Below are 12,521 nucleotides of genomic sequence, written 5' to 3'. Positions count from 1 at the left end.
TTGTGAAGAGGTGGGCGTGTTTTATGTAAATAAAGCATGACCCCCACGTAAATGACGTTTTGAGCGAACGTCGCATGCGCCGTCTGTGGACGTAAACCAATGCGCATACTCCAAATTACGCCGCAAAGACTCATACGGCCAGCCCCATTCACGGACGACTTACGCAAACGACGTAAAAAAATTCTAATTCGGCGCGGTTCCGACGTCCATACTTAACATTGGCTGCGGCATCTTTTTGGTGGATTATCTTTACGCCTGAAAACGCCTTACGTAAACGGCGTATCTTTACTGCGACGGGCAAGCGTACGTTCGTGAATAGGCGTATCTCGCTGACTTACGCATTCTAGGCGTAAATCAGCGTACACGCCCCTAGCGGCCAGCGTAAACAGACAGCTAAGATACGACGGCGCCGGCGTTCGTATCTTAGCTACATTTAAGGCCCCGTACACACGACAGAGTTTCTCGGCAGAATTCACCGAGAAACTCGGTCAAAACCCGGATTCTGCCGAGAAACTCTGTCGTCTGTACAGTTTTGGCTCGATGGAGCCGCCGAGGAGCTCGACGAGAAAATAGAGAACATGTTCTTTATTTTCTCGTTGTTCTATGGGAGAAGGCGGCCCGCCGAGCTCCTCGGCGGCTTCATCCCAGAACTCGACGAGGAACTCGACGTGCTTGGCACGTCGAGTTCCTCGGCCGTGTGTACGGGGCCTAAGAGTATCTCAATTTGAGAATACACTTAAATATACGACGGCGCAGATTCTGATACGCCGTCGTATCTCTACCTGAATCTGGCTATATTTTTTCATCAGTTTAGGCCAATATGTATTCTTCTAGATATTTTTGGTAAAAAAAAATAAAAAATCGTAATAAGCGTAAATCGCTTGCGCAAAAGTTATAGCATCTACAAAATAGGGGTTAGATTTATGGCATTTTTATTATATATATTTTTTTTTTACTAGTAATGGCAGCGATCATCGATTTTTAGCGGGACTGCAAAATTGCGGCGGACAGATTGGACACTCTTGACACTTTTTTGGGACCATTGACATTTATACAGCGTTCAGTGCTAAAAATAGCCACTGATTACTGTATAAATGTCACTGGCAGGGAAGGGGTTAACACTAGGGGGGGAAAAAGGGTTAAGTGAGGTGTTTCTAATCATGTGGGGAGTGTAGTGACTGTAGGAGGAGACATGTCACTGTTCCTTATCACTAGGAACAGCAGATCTGTCTCTCCTCCACTGACAGAGCGGAGATCATCCCTGGTCTGTCTCAGGAGCGATCGCAGGTTGGCCGGCTGACATCGCAGCCGCCGACCACGCACATTGGCTCTGGCTCGCGCGCGCCCTCTAGAGCTCTTAAAGCGGCCGGCATACAATGACGTTGATTCGCCCAGGAGATCCAACCTGCCGCGGTACAACTGCGACGGCTGGTCTTCAAGTGGTTAAAAAAGTATGGAGTTTTTTTTTTCCTTTTAACCAATTAACGACCGCCGCACGACGATATACGTCGGCAGAATGGCACGGCTGGGCAGATGGACGTACCGGCACGTCCTTTACATCTACCCAGCCGTGGGTCGCGGGCGCGCACCGGGACCGCGAGACCCGCGGACCCGATTGCCGCTGGGGTCCCGCGATCGGTCCCCGGAGCTGAAGAACGGGGAGAGCTGCGTATAAACACGGCTTCCCCGTGCTTCACTGTGGTGGATGCATCGATCGTGTCACCCCCTTTATAGGGAGACACAATCGATGACGTCACTCCTACAGCCACACCCCCCTACAGTTGTAAACACACACTAGGTGAAACAGAACCCCTTCAGCGCCCCCTGTGGTTAACTCCCAAACTGCAACTGTCATTTCCACAATAAAGAATGCATTTCAAATGTATTTCTTGCTGTGAAAATGACAACGGTCCCAAAAATGTGTCAAAATTGTGCGAAGTGTCCGCCATAATGTCGCAGTCACGAAAAAAATTGCTGATCGCTGCCATTAGTAGTAAAAAAAAAAAAAAATTCATAAAAATGCCATAAAACTATCCCCTATTTTGTAAACGCTATAAATTTTGTGCAAACCATCCGATAAACGCTTATTGCGATATTTTTTACCAAAAATAGGTAGAAGAATACGTATCGGCCTAAACTGAGGAATTTTTTTTTTATATATATGTTTTTGGGGATATTTATTATAGCAAAAAGTAAAAAATATTGATTTTTTTTCAAAATTGTCACTCTATTTTTGTTTATAGCGCAAAAAATAAAAACCGCAGAGGTGATCAAATACCACCAAAAGAAAGCTCTATTTGTGGGGAAAAAAAGGACTCCAATTTTGTTTGGGAGCCACGTCACACGACCGCGCAATTGTCTGTTAAAGCGACACAGTCCCGAATCGCAAAAAGGGGCCTCGTCCTTTACCTGCATTTTGGTCCGGGGCTTAAGTGGTTAATCCCACTTACCTTGGTGGATGCAGCATCGGTTCAATACTGCATCTGCCAACCCCCCCCTAAGGTCTAAGACTGAGCGATCAAACACCACTGATCACTCAGTTCTCATAGGTCAAGAGCACAGAGGTGGTGACTATCGGTCACTGCTGTCTGCTCTGCTCCTCCACTGGAGCGCTGGGCTGTGGAGGGGGCGGGGAGCGGCCGGCTCAGGCTCTCAGCAGCTTGCTGAGAGGCTGAGCCAGGAGCCAATCCAGGCATGTGGGCGGATCCTGACTTCATTGTCACAATCTTGTCTGAGGCTTGATGTGATGGGGGAACCTCTGATACGAAGGGAGGATTCTGATGTCAAGGTAATTTCATTAAGGTGGTTGTGTGCATTGCCCCAGGCTCAGGGGGCCAGATTCACGTAGAAATGAGGTGGCGTAACGTATCTTTGATACGTTACACCGCCGCAAGTTTTCATCGCAAGTGCCTGATTCACAAAGCACTTGCAATGAAAACCTACGCTGGCGGCCTCCGGCGTAAGCCTGCGTAATTTATAGGGACGTGTGCCATTTAAATTAGGCGCGCTCCCGAGTCCTACCTACTGCGCATGCTCCGATTCGAAATTCCCGCCGTGCTTTGCGCGAAGTGACGTCATTTTTTCGAACGGCGACGTGCGTAGCGTACTTCTGTATTCCCGGACGTCTTACGCAAACGACGTGAATTTTTAAATTTTGACGCGGGAACGACGGCCATACTTTATACAGCACATACGTGTGCTGTGTAAAGTTAGGGCACCCAAAACGACGACTAAATTTGCGACGGGAAACTAGACTACCAGCGACGCAGCGAACGCGAAAATCCGTCGTGGATCGCCGTAACTCCTAATTTGCATACCCGACGCTGGTTTACGACACGAACTCCCCCCAGCGGCGGCCGCGGTATTGCATCCTAAGATCCGACAGTGTAATTCAATTACACCTGTCGGATCTTAGGGATATCTATGCGTAACTGATTCTATGAGTCAGTCGCTTAGATACTCTGAGAGATACGACGGCGTATCTCTGCTGTGAATCTGGCCCAGGTTTCCTATCGATTAATAATATATATATTTTTTTTACATTTTAGATTGAGGATCCTCAAGGTTTTGCATATTTTTAAAGGGTCTCTCACCACTGAAAAAAGGCTGGGAAGCGCTGCATTAACCCATTGCACCTCTGATACACACTCAACACAATACAAGGTAAGATACTATTGGGTGTTGTGGTAGGCTGTGTTGGGAAAACAGTTGATGCAGTCCCTTCCTTTTAATGGTTAATCTTTAAGGGTTCCTAAAAGAGAGGGTGCACGCGCGCTGCTGGAGATGCGCATGTGCGATCGTCGTTGTCCATGCACGATCACGTGCATGAGAGCCAGCACGGGGATTTGTGTGTGTCCCTGTCCTGTCAGGGGAGAGGAGACATATCATTTGTTTCTAGTAAGTAGGAACAATGATATGTCTCCTCCCCTAGTCAGTCCCCTCCCCCATACAGTTAGAACACACTGAGGGAACAAATTTAACCCCTTAAGCGCCCCCTAGTGTTAACCCCTTCCCTACCAGTGACATTTACACAGTAATCAGTGCATATTTATAGCTCTGATCGCTGTATAAATGTCAATGGTCCCAAAAATGTGTCAAAAGTGTCCGTTCTGCCCGCCGCAATGTCACAGTACCGCTAAAAATCGCGGATCACCGCCATTACTATTAAAAAAGAAAAATACCATAAAAATGCCATAAATATTTCCAAGTTTGTAGACGCTATAACTTGTGTGCAAACCAATCAATGTACGCTTATTGCGATTTTTTTACCAAAAATATGTAGAAGAATACGTATCGGCCTAAAAATAAAGGGGGGGGCCTGTACTACGCTAAAAGTGAAAAGTAAATAGGTTTCTTATAAGGAGAAGCTGCAACACTGCAAACATGCAATACTCATGTAGTAAATATATATGGCACTGATGTCACTGCGCTCTACGTGACCGCACGGGCGATCGCTTTTTTGTTATTACTGCCGGCTTTTTTTTAATTTTGTGTTTTTATCGATTGTTGTCATTGTAAACTTTTTTACAATAAATTGTGGAATATTTTAACAGGATAACGCACTATTTGGAGTACTCCCCTCCTTTCTCCCCCCCCCCCCCCAAACGCTGTTTTTTCACGTCCGTGAGTGAGATCAACATCCCATTAGAGGGAAGTACCCTCTCCTTGCGGTTTGGACATTAGACGTGGTGAGAGTGGAGGAGTTCTGGAGCTGGGAGACACCCGTACCTGGGATTCATTAAAGACCCCGCAGTGGGTCATCTCTGCAGGCGCCAATGACCTTGCTCTCACAGAAGGTCCACGCAGCTGGTAAGGGTGTCTATTCTGCACTTAGATGTGATTTAACCACTTAAGGACCCCTTCACGCCGATATACATCGGCAGAAGGGCACGGCTTGGCACAAGCACGTGCCTGTACGTCCTCTTTAAGAGCCCAGCCATGGGGTCCGAAGCTCCATGACCGCTCCTGTGAGACCTGCGGACCCGATCGCCGCCGGTGTCCCGCGATCAGTCACAAGAGCTGAAGAACAGGGAGAGGTGTGTGTAAACACACCTTCTCCGTTCTTCATTGTGGCAATGTCCGTGATCGTCTGTTCCCTGATATAGGGAAAGACCATCGCTGACGTCACACGTCCAGCCCCGCCCCCTACAGTTAGAAACACATATGAGGTCACACTTAACCCCTACAGCGCCCCCTAGTGGTTAACTCCTTCACCGCATTGTCATTTTCACAGTAATCAGTGCATTTTTATAGCACTTTTCGCTGTGAAAATGACAATGGTCCCATAAATGTGTCAAAATTGTCCACCATAATGTCGCAGTCATGAAAAAATCGCTGATCGCCGCCATTAGTAGTAAAAAAAAAAAATTATTAATAAAAATGCTATAAAACTATCCCCAATTTTGCGCAAACCAATTGATAAGCGCTTATTGCGATTTTTTTACCAAAATATGTAGAAGAATACATATCGGCCTAAACTGAGGAAATTTTTTTTTTTTATATATCTTTTTTTAGGGATATTTATTATAGCAAAAAGTAAAAAATATTGCATTTTTTTCAAAATTGTCGCTCTATTTTTGTCTATAGCGCAAAAAATAAAAACCGCAGAGGTGATCAAATACCACCAAAAGAAAGCTCTATTTGTGGGGAAAAAAAGATGCCGATTTTGTTTGGGAGCCACGTCGTACGTCCGCGCAATTGTCAGTTAAAGCGACGCAGTGCCGAATCGCAAAAAGGGCCAAGGTCCTTAACCTGCATAATGGTCCGGGTCTTAAGTGGTTAAGGAGCACCTCTTTCTACATAACTCTGGTGGCGGTGGGACTTACGTCTCAATTTCTGGTTTCATCTCAGCGCAATTTTTCTCTTCCTTTTTTTTCCCTCCAATTAGATCTACTGGCTTCATCTGTTGGACTTGACTTTGGGCCATATTCTTATACATCTAAGGCGGCGGAACGTATGTACTTTACGTTACTCCGCCGCAAGTTTAAGTGGCAAGTGCCTGATTCACAAACCACTTACCTGTAAACTTGCGGCGGCGTCGCGTAAAGTCCACCCGCGTAAGCCATCCTAATTCAAATGATCCTGGCAGGGGGCGTGGATCATCTAAATTAGGCGCGCTCCCACGCCGATCGTAATGCGCATGCTCCGTCGGGTAAATTACCCGACGTGCATTGCGCTAAATGACGTCTCACGGACGTCATTTGTTTTGACTGTAACGTAAATGGCGTCCAGCGCCATTCACGGACGACTTACGCAAACGACGTTAAATTTTGAAATTTCGACGCGGGATCGACGGCCATACTTAACATTGAGTACGCCACCTAGGGGGCATGTTTATCTTTACGCCGCGTATCGCTTACGGAAACGACGTTAAAACACTACGGCGGGCAAGCGTACGTTAGAGAATCGGCGTGACTAGTCATTTGCATATTCTACGCTGACCGCCACCTAGCGGTCAGCGTAAATATTGCAGCCTAAGATACAACGGCGCAGGCTGTCGTATCTTAGGCATGTTTAAGTGTATCTCAGTTTGAGAATACACTTAAACATAGGAAACGGACTTACGTCGGCGTATCTGCTGATACGCCTACGTAACTTGTTTAAGAATATGGCCCTTTGTGCATAGACTTATTCACTTGATTTTTTGCACTATTTATGTGATCACAGACTGTTCATTTTTAGTTGGTAGAGTATATATATATATTCTCTGTTTTTCACATATATCTTATTTACATCTTGGATTCACTATTTTGTTATCCGGATTTTATATGAATGTGCACTAATTTATTTCATTTATAAAAAAAAAAATTGCACCATTGATTTTATGTGGTCACCCATTTATTGCATATTCGTGGGTTGAGGACACCCTGATATTACTTGGTGGTCCTTCCATATATACACTATAGGCCAGATCCACGTACCTCCGCGCATTTTTCCGTCCGGCGTAGCCTATCTCAGATACCCCACGCCGCCGTAACTTTCAGCGTATTTTCCGTATCCTGAAAGAATTTGTGCCGTAAGTTACGGCGGCGTAGTGTAAATGTGTCGGCGTAAGGGCGCAGAATTCAAATGACAAAGATGTGGGCGTGTTTTATGTTAATTCTATTTGACCCCACGTAAATGACGTTTTTTTTGAACGGCGCATGCGCCGTCCGTGGGGGTATCCCAGTGCGCATGCTCCAAATTAACCCGCAGCAAGCCAATGCTTTAGACGTGAACGTAATTCTACGCAAAGCCCTATTCGCGAACGTTTTACGTAAACAACGAAAAATTCGACGCTGGCCCGACGTCCATTCTTAACATTGCGTACGCCTCATAAAGCAGGAGTAACTATACGCCGAAAAAAAGCCTTACGTAAATTACGTAAAAAAATGCGCCGGCCGGACGTATGTTTGTGGATCGCCGTATCTAGCTCATTTGCATATTCTACACGGAAATGAACGGAAGCGCCACCTAGCGGCCAACGTAAATATGCACCGATGATCCGACAGCGTACTAAGACGTACGCCAGTCGGATCGAGCCCACACTCAGTCGTATCTTGTTTTGTGGATACAAAAAAAAAATACGACGGGGGATCGTAGAAATTACGCGGCGTATCAATAGATACGCCGGCGTAATTTCTTTGTGGATCTGGCCCTTTGTTTACGTTTACAAGCTAGACCCTAAGGCTGCATTCACACCTGAGCGTTGGTCGTTTTTTTGGGCGTTTTTTTCTGGCATTTTGTCGCGCGTATTTGCGCGTTTGCATACAGCGTCGTGCGACGTTTTTGTACTTCGGCGTTTTTTATTTTAGCCAATAGGAAAAATTATCATCTTTTCATCACTTGTTGCTATGTTGGTAGATGTTTTTAATCTTCTGCATGGGCGACAAGTTCTATTTATTAAAGTGACGAAACGCCCGTAGCAAACGCCCGTTGTCGCGCGATACGCTCAATTCGCACGTTTCCCATTACTTTCTATGGGGTAAAAAAAAACGCTGAAATACGCCCAAACCGCACGATACGCGCGACAAAAAAAGGTCCGGGACTTGTTTGAGCTTTGCGCGACAGGCGTTTGGGCGTTCAGGTGTGAACAGTCACCATAGGGAATAATGTTAATTCTCCCCTCTGGCGTTTGTGAGCAGTGCGCTTCAGGCGTAAAAACGCCAAGGTGTGAATGGGGCCTTAGTTTAAAGAAGCGCAACTCTTTTTTTATTCTATACATATCGGCCTATACTGATGAAGAAATTTGTTTTTTAAAAATATTTTTGGGGATATTTATTATAGCAAAAAGTAAAAAATATATATATTTTTTTCAAAATTGTCCCTCTTTTTTTGTTTATAGCGCAAAAAAAATAAAAACCGCAGAGGTGATCAAATATCACCAAAAGAAAGCTCTATTCGTGGGGAAAAAAATACACAAATTTAGTTAGGTACAACATTGTACGACCGCGCAATTGTCAGGTAAAGCGAAGCAGTGCCAAATTGTAAAAAGTGCTCTGGCCAGGAAGGGGGTAAAACCTTCCGGGTCTGAAGTGGTTAACACCCAATATAATACACAACATGCATTAATCAACAAGAATGCATAGATTTGTTTCAAGGCTGTTATCACTGCTTTTCAAGTCGCTGACCTGGGAAAATCATGGATATAGCAGGTGTTGGGGCAACTGATGTGCTCATTCATTTTTATGTCAGAGGGTCAATAATTAGCAAGGTGATGGTAATGACCCTGAATACAAATCCAGCAATAAATGTCAGAAACCTTCGGGTAGATTCATAAAGAAGTTACGCTGGTGTATCTATTGATACGCCGCGTAACTTCTAGGATGCTCCGGCGTATCTTTTTTCTGTATTCAGAAAGCAAGATACGCCGGAATTTAGCTGAGATACGACCGGCGTAAGTCTCTTACACCGTCATATCTTAGTTGCATATTTACGCTGGCCGCTAGGTGGCGCTTCCGTCGATTTACGAGAGGAATATGCAAATTAGGTAGATACGCCGATTCAGAAACGTACGTCCGCCCGGCGCATTTTTTTAGGTCGTTTACGTTAGGCTTTTTCCGGCGTAAAGTTACCCCTGCTATATGAGGCGTATCCTATGTTAAGTATGGACGTCGTTCCCGCGTCGAATTTTGAAAATGTTACGTCGTTTGCGTAAGTCGTCCGTGAATGGGGCTGGACGTAATTTACGTTCACGTCAAAAGCATTGTCTTTTTGCGGGTTAATTTGGAGCATGCGCACTGGGTTACTTTCACGGACAGCGCATGCGCCGTTAGTTAAAAACGTCATTTACGTGGGGTCATGTTTTATTTGCATAAAACACGCCCACCTCTTCACAATTTGAATTAGGCACGCTTACGCTGGCAGATTTACGCTACGCCGCCGTAACTTAGGGCGCAGGTTCTTGGTGAATACAGAACCTGCCTCACTAAGTTACGGCGGCGTAGCGTACCTGAGATACGCTACGCCCGCAGAAATTTATGCCATTCTACCTGAATCTACCCCCTTACCTTTAAAGTCCAACTGAAGGCTAAATTTTTATCTTCTGGAAATGTTCCCTAACAGTACCGTGCCTTAAAAAAATATTCGTACCCCTTGAAATTTTCCACATTTTGTCATGTTACAACCAAAAACGTAAATGTATTTTATTGGGATTTTATGTGACAGACCAACACAAAGTGGCACATAATTGTGAAGTGGGAGGAAAATGATAAATGGTTTTCAATTTTTTTTTACAAATAAATACGTGAAAAGTGTGGGGTACATTTGTATGGCGCCCCCCGGAGTCAATACTTTGTAGAATTTCCTTTCTCTACAATTACAGCTGCAAGTCTTTTTGGGGATGTCTCTACCAGCTTTGCACATCTAGAGAGGGACATTTCTGCCCATTCTTCTTTGTAAAATATCTCTCAGATTGGATGGAGAGTGTCTGTGAACAGCAATTTTCAAGTCTTGCCGCAGATTCTCAATTGGATTTAGGTCTGGACTCCATACAATCTAGTCCTCTGCAGTAAATCTTTTCCGCCACTAGATGTCCTCAGTCTTCCAGGCTGAATCCACACTAGTGATATACTGATACTTACAACCAGCGTTAAAGGATCATTAAAGGATTTTTTTTTTTAGCTAAATAGCTTCCTTTACCTTACTGCAGTACTGGTTTCATGTCCTTATTGTTCATTTTTGCTTTGAAGTTGCTGTAATTCTGCTGTGATCTCTACACTTCCTGCTTGTCTGTTTCCTTATAACCATGGTACTGGGAGCTTTTCACGGTGGTCTAAGCTGTCATTACTGTTAGGTAGATTCACAAAGAGTTAGGCCGGCTAATCTACAGATAAGCCGACCTAACTCTGAATCTAAGCCGACCTATGTTTAAGTGTATTCTCTAACAGAGATACACTTAAACATATCTAAGATAGGACGGTTTGCGCCGTCCTATCTTAGATTGCAATGTTTTGGCTTACCGCTAGGTGGCGCTCCCATTGCGGCCGGCGTAGATTATGTAAATGAGCATTTACGATGATTCCCGAACGTACGCGAGCCCGCCGCAGTCGATTAACGTCGTTTCCGTAAGGCCTTAGTCGGCCTAAAGTTATTCCACCTATTAGGTGGAATAACAATGTTAAAGTATGGCCGCCGTTCCCGCCGCGAGGTTCGAATTTTTTACGTCGTTTGCGTAAGTAGTCCGCGAATCGGGAGTTATGTCGTTTACGTCCACGTCGAAATCAATAGGCCCGTACGGCCTACTTAGCCGCAATGCGCACTGGGAAATGTAGTCGCCCGGCGCATGCGCAGTGTCAAAAAACGTCAAAAAACTTGAGGTCAAGCCTCATTTCCATACAACACGCCCCCCTCCAAGTCATTTGAATTAGGCGCCCTTACGCCCGCTCGTTTAAGGCTACACCGCCGTAGATTAGCAGGTAAGTGGTTTGAGAATCACTACTAGCCTAACTAATTTACGGCGGTGTAGCCTAAAAAGGCTAGGCTAGGCCGCCCTAAAGTTAGGCCAATCTACGTGAATCTACCTATGTGTGTCTAAAACTTAACAGAACCAATCAGATTCATTTTAAAAACAAAACACTGCCCTGGATTTGTTTGTTTTTGTTCTGTGTGTCTCTCTACTTCACAGAAACATGAAACCAGTTTAAAACCGAAAGTGAAACTAGAGGCACATTATATGATTGATTTTTATCTATTTGTAATCATTTTTAAAAGGAATCAGTTAACTTTTATGTCTCTATACCCTGTAAACAGTCATTTCAGCAAAAACAATTTTTTTCCTTTAGTGACCCTTTAAAGTGGTTGTAAACCCACTGTTACAACTTACAACGCCACTTTAACGCTGGTTGTAAGTATCTCTTTATCTTTTAATAAAGTGCTGTGGATAATTCACTAAGGGGGTTATTTACGAAAGGCAAATCTACTTTGTACTACAAGTGCACTTGAAAGTGCAGTCACTGTAGATCTGAGGGATACATGCAAGAAAAAAAAAAAAAACAGCATTTTTGCTTGCACATGATTGATGATAAAAGCAGCAGAGCTTCCCCTAATTTTAGAGCTTTCCCTCAGATCTACAGCGATCTACAGCGAATGCACTTTCAAGTGCACTTGTAGTGCAAAGTGGATTTGCCTTTCGTAAATAACCCCCTAAGGCCGGGTACTCACGACCAAACATGTATGGTGAAAGCGGTCCGTCGGACCGTTTTCACCATACATGTCTGCCAGAGGGCTTCTGTACGATGGTTGTACACACCATCGTACAGAAGTCCGCGCGTAAACAATACGCGGGGCGTGTCCGCGGTGTCGCCGCGTCGATGACGCGGTGTCGCCGCGACAATGACGCAGCGACGTGGGCGGCCCGCCTTTAAAATGCTTCCACGCATGCGTCGAAGTCATTCGACGCATGCGAGGGACGGCGGGCGCCTGGACATGTACGGTAGGTCTGTACTGACGACCGTACATGTCCGAGCGGGCAGAATTCCAGCGGGCTGTTTTAAAACAAGTCCAGGAATATTTGTCTGCTGGGAAAAGGCCCGGCGGGCAAATGTTTGCTGGAATTCGGCCCGCTCGCGCCCACACACGACCAAACATGTCTGCTGAAACTGGTCCGCGGACCAGTTTCAGCAGACATGTTTGGTCGTGAGTATGGGGCCTTAGAGTTGCAAGATTCCCCGATCTTAAGAGGGCAGCGTTGACCTTATAATCCAGTCCGGGTTGAGCATTACCAGTTCATATAGTTTCTCTGTAACCCTTTCATGCCGTAGTGTCAAGATACTATCTTGTTGTGAGAATTTGATAGGGGATCTCTGACACAATGGAGGACCTCTGACGTTATGGGGGGGACCTCTGACATAATGGAGGACCTCTGACATGATGGGGGACTTCTGATGCGATGAAGGGACCTCTGATATGATGGGGGACCTCCAATGTGATGGGGGGGGGGGGGCTCTGACACAATGGAGGATATCTGATGTTATGGGGGGACATCTCATATGATGGAGGACCTCTGATGTGATGGGAGTCAGACCACAATATCTTATGTTATG

The sequence above is a fragment of the Rana temporaria genome, chromosome 2, assembly GCF_905171775.1.
Source record: "Rana temporaria chromosome 2, aRanTem1.1, whole genome shotgun sequence".
NCBI lineage: Eukaryota > Metazoa > Chordata > Amphibia > Anura > Ranidae > Rana > Rana temporaria.
This window is presented reverse-complemented; position numbering follows the sequence as displayed.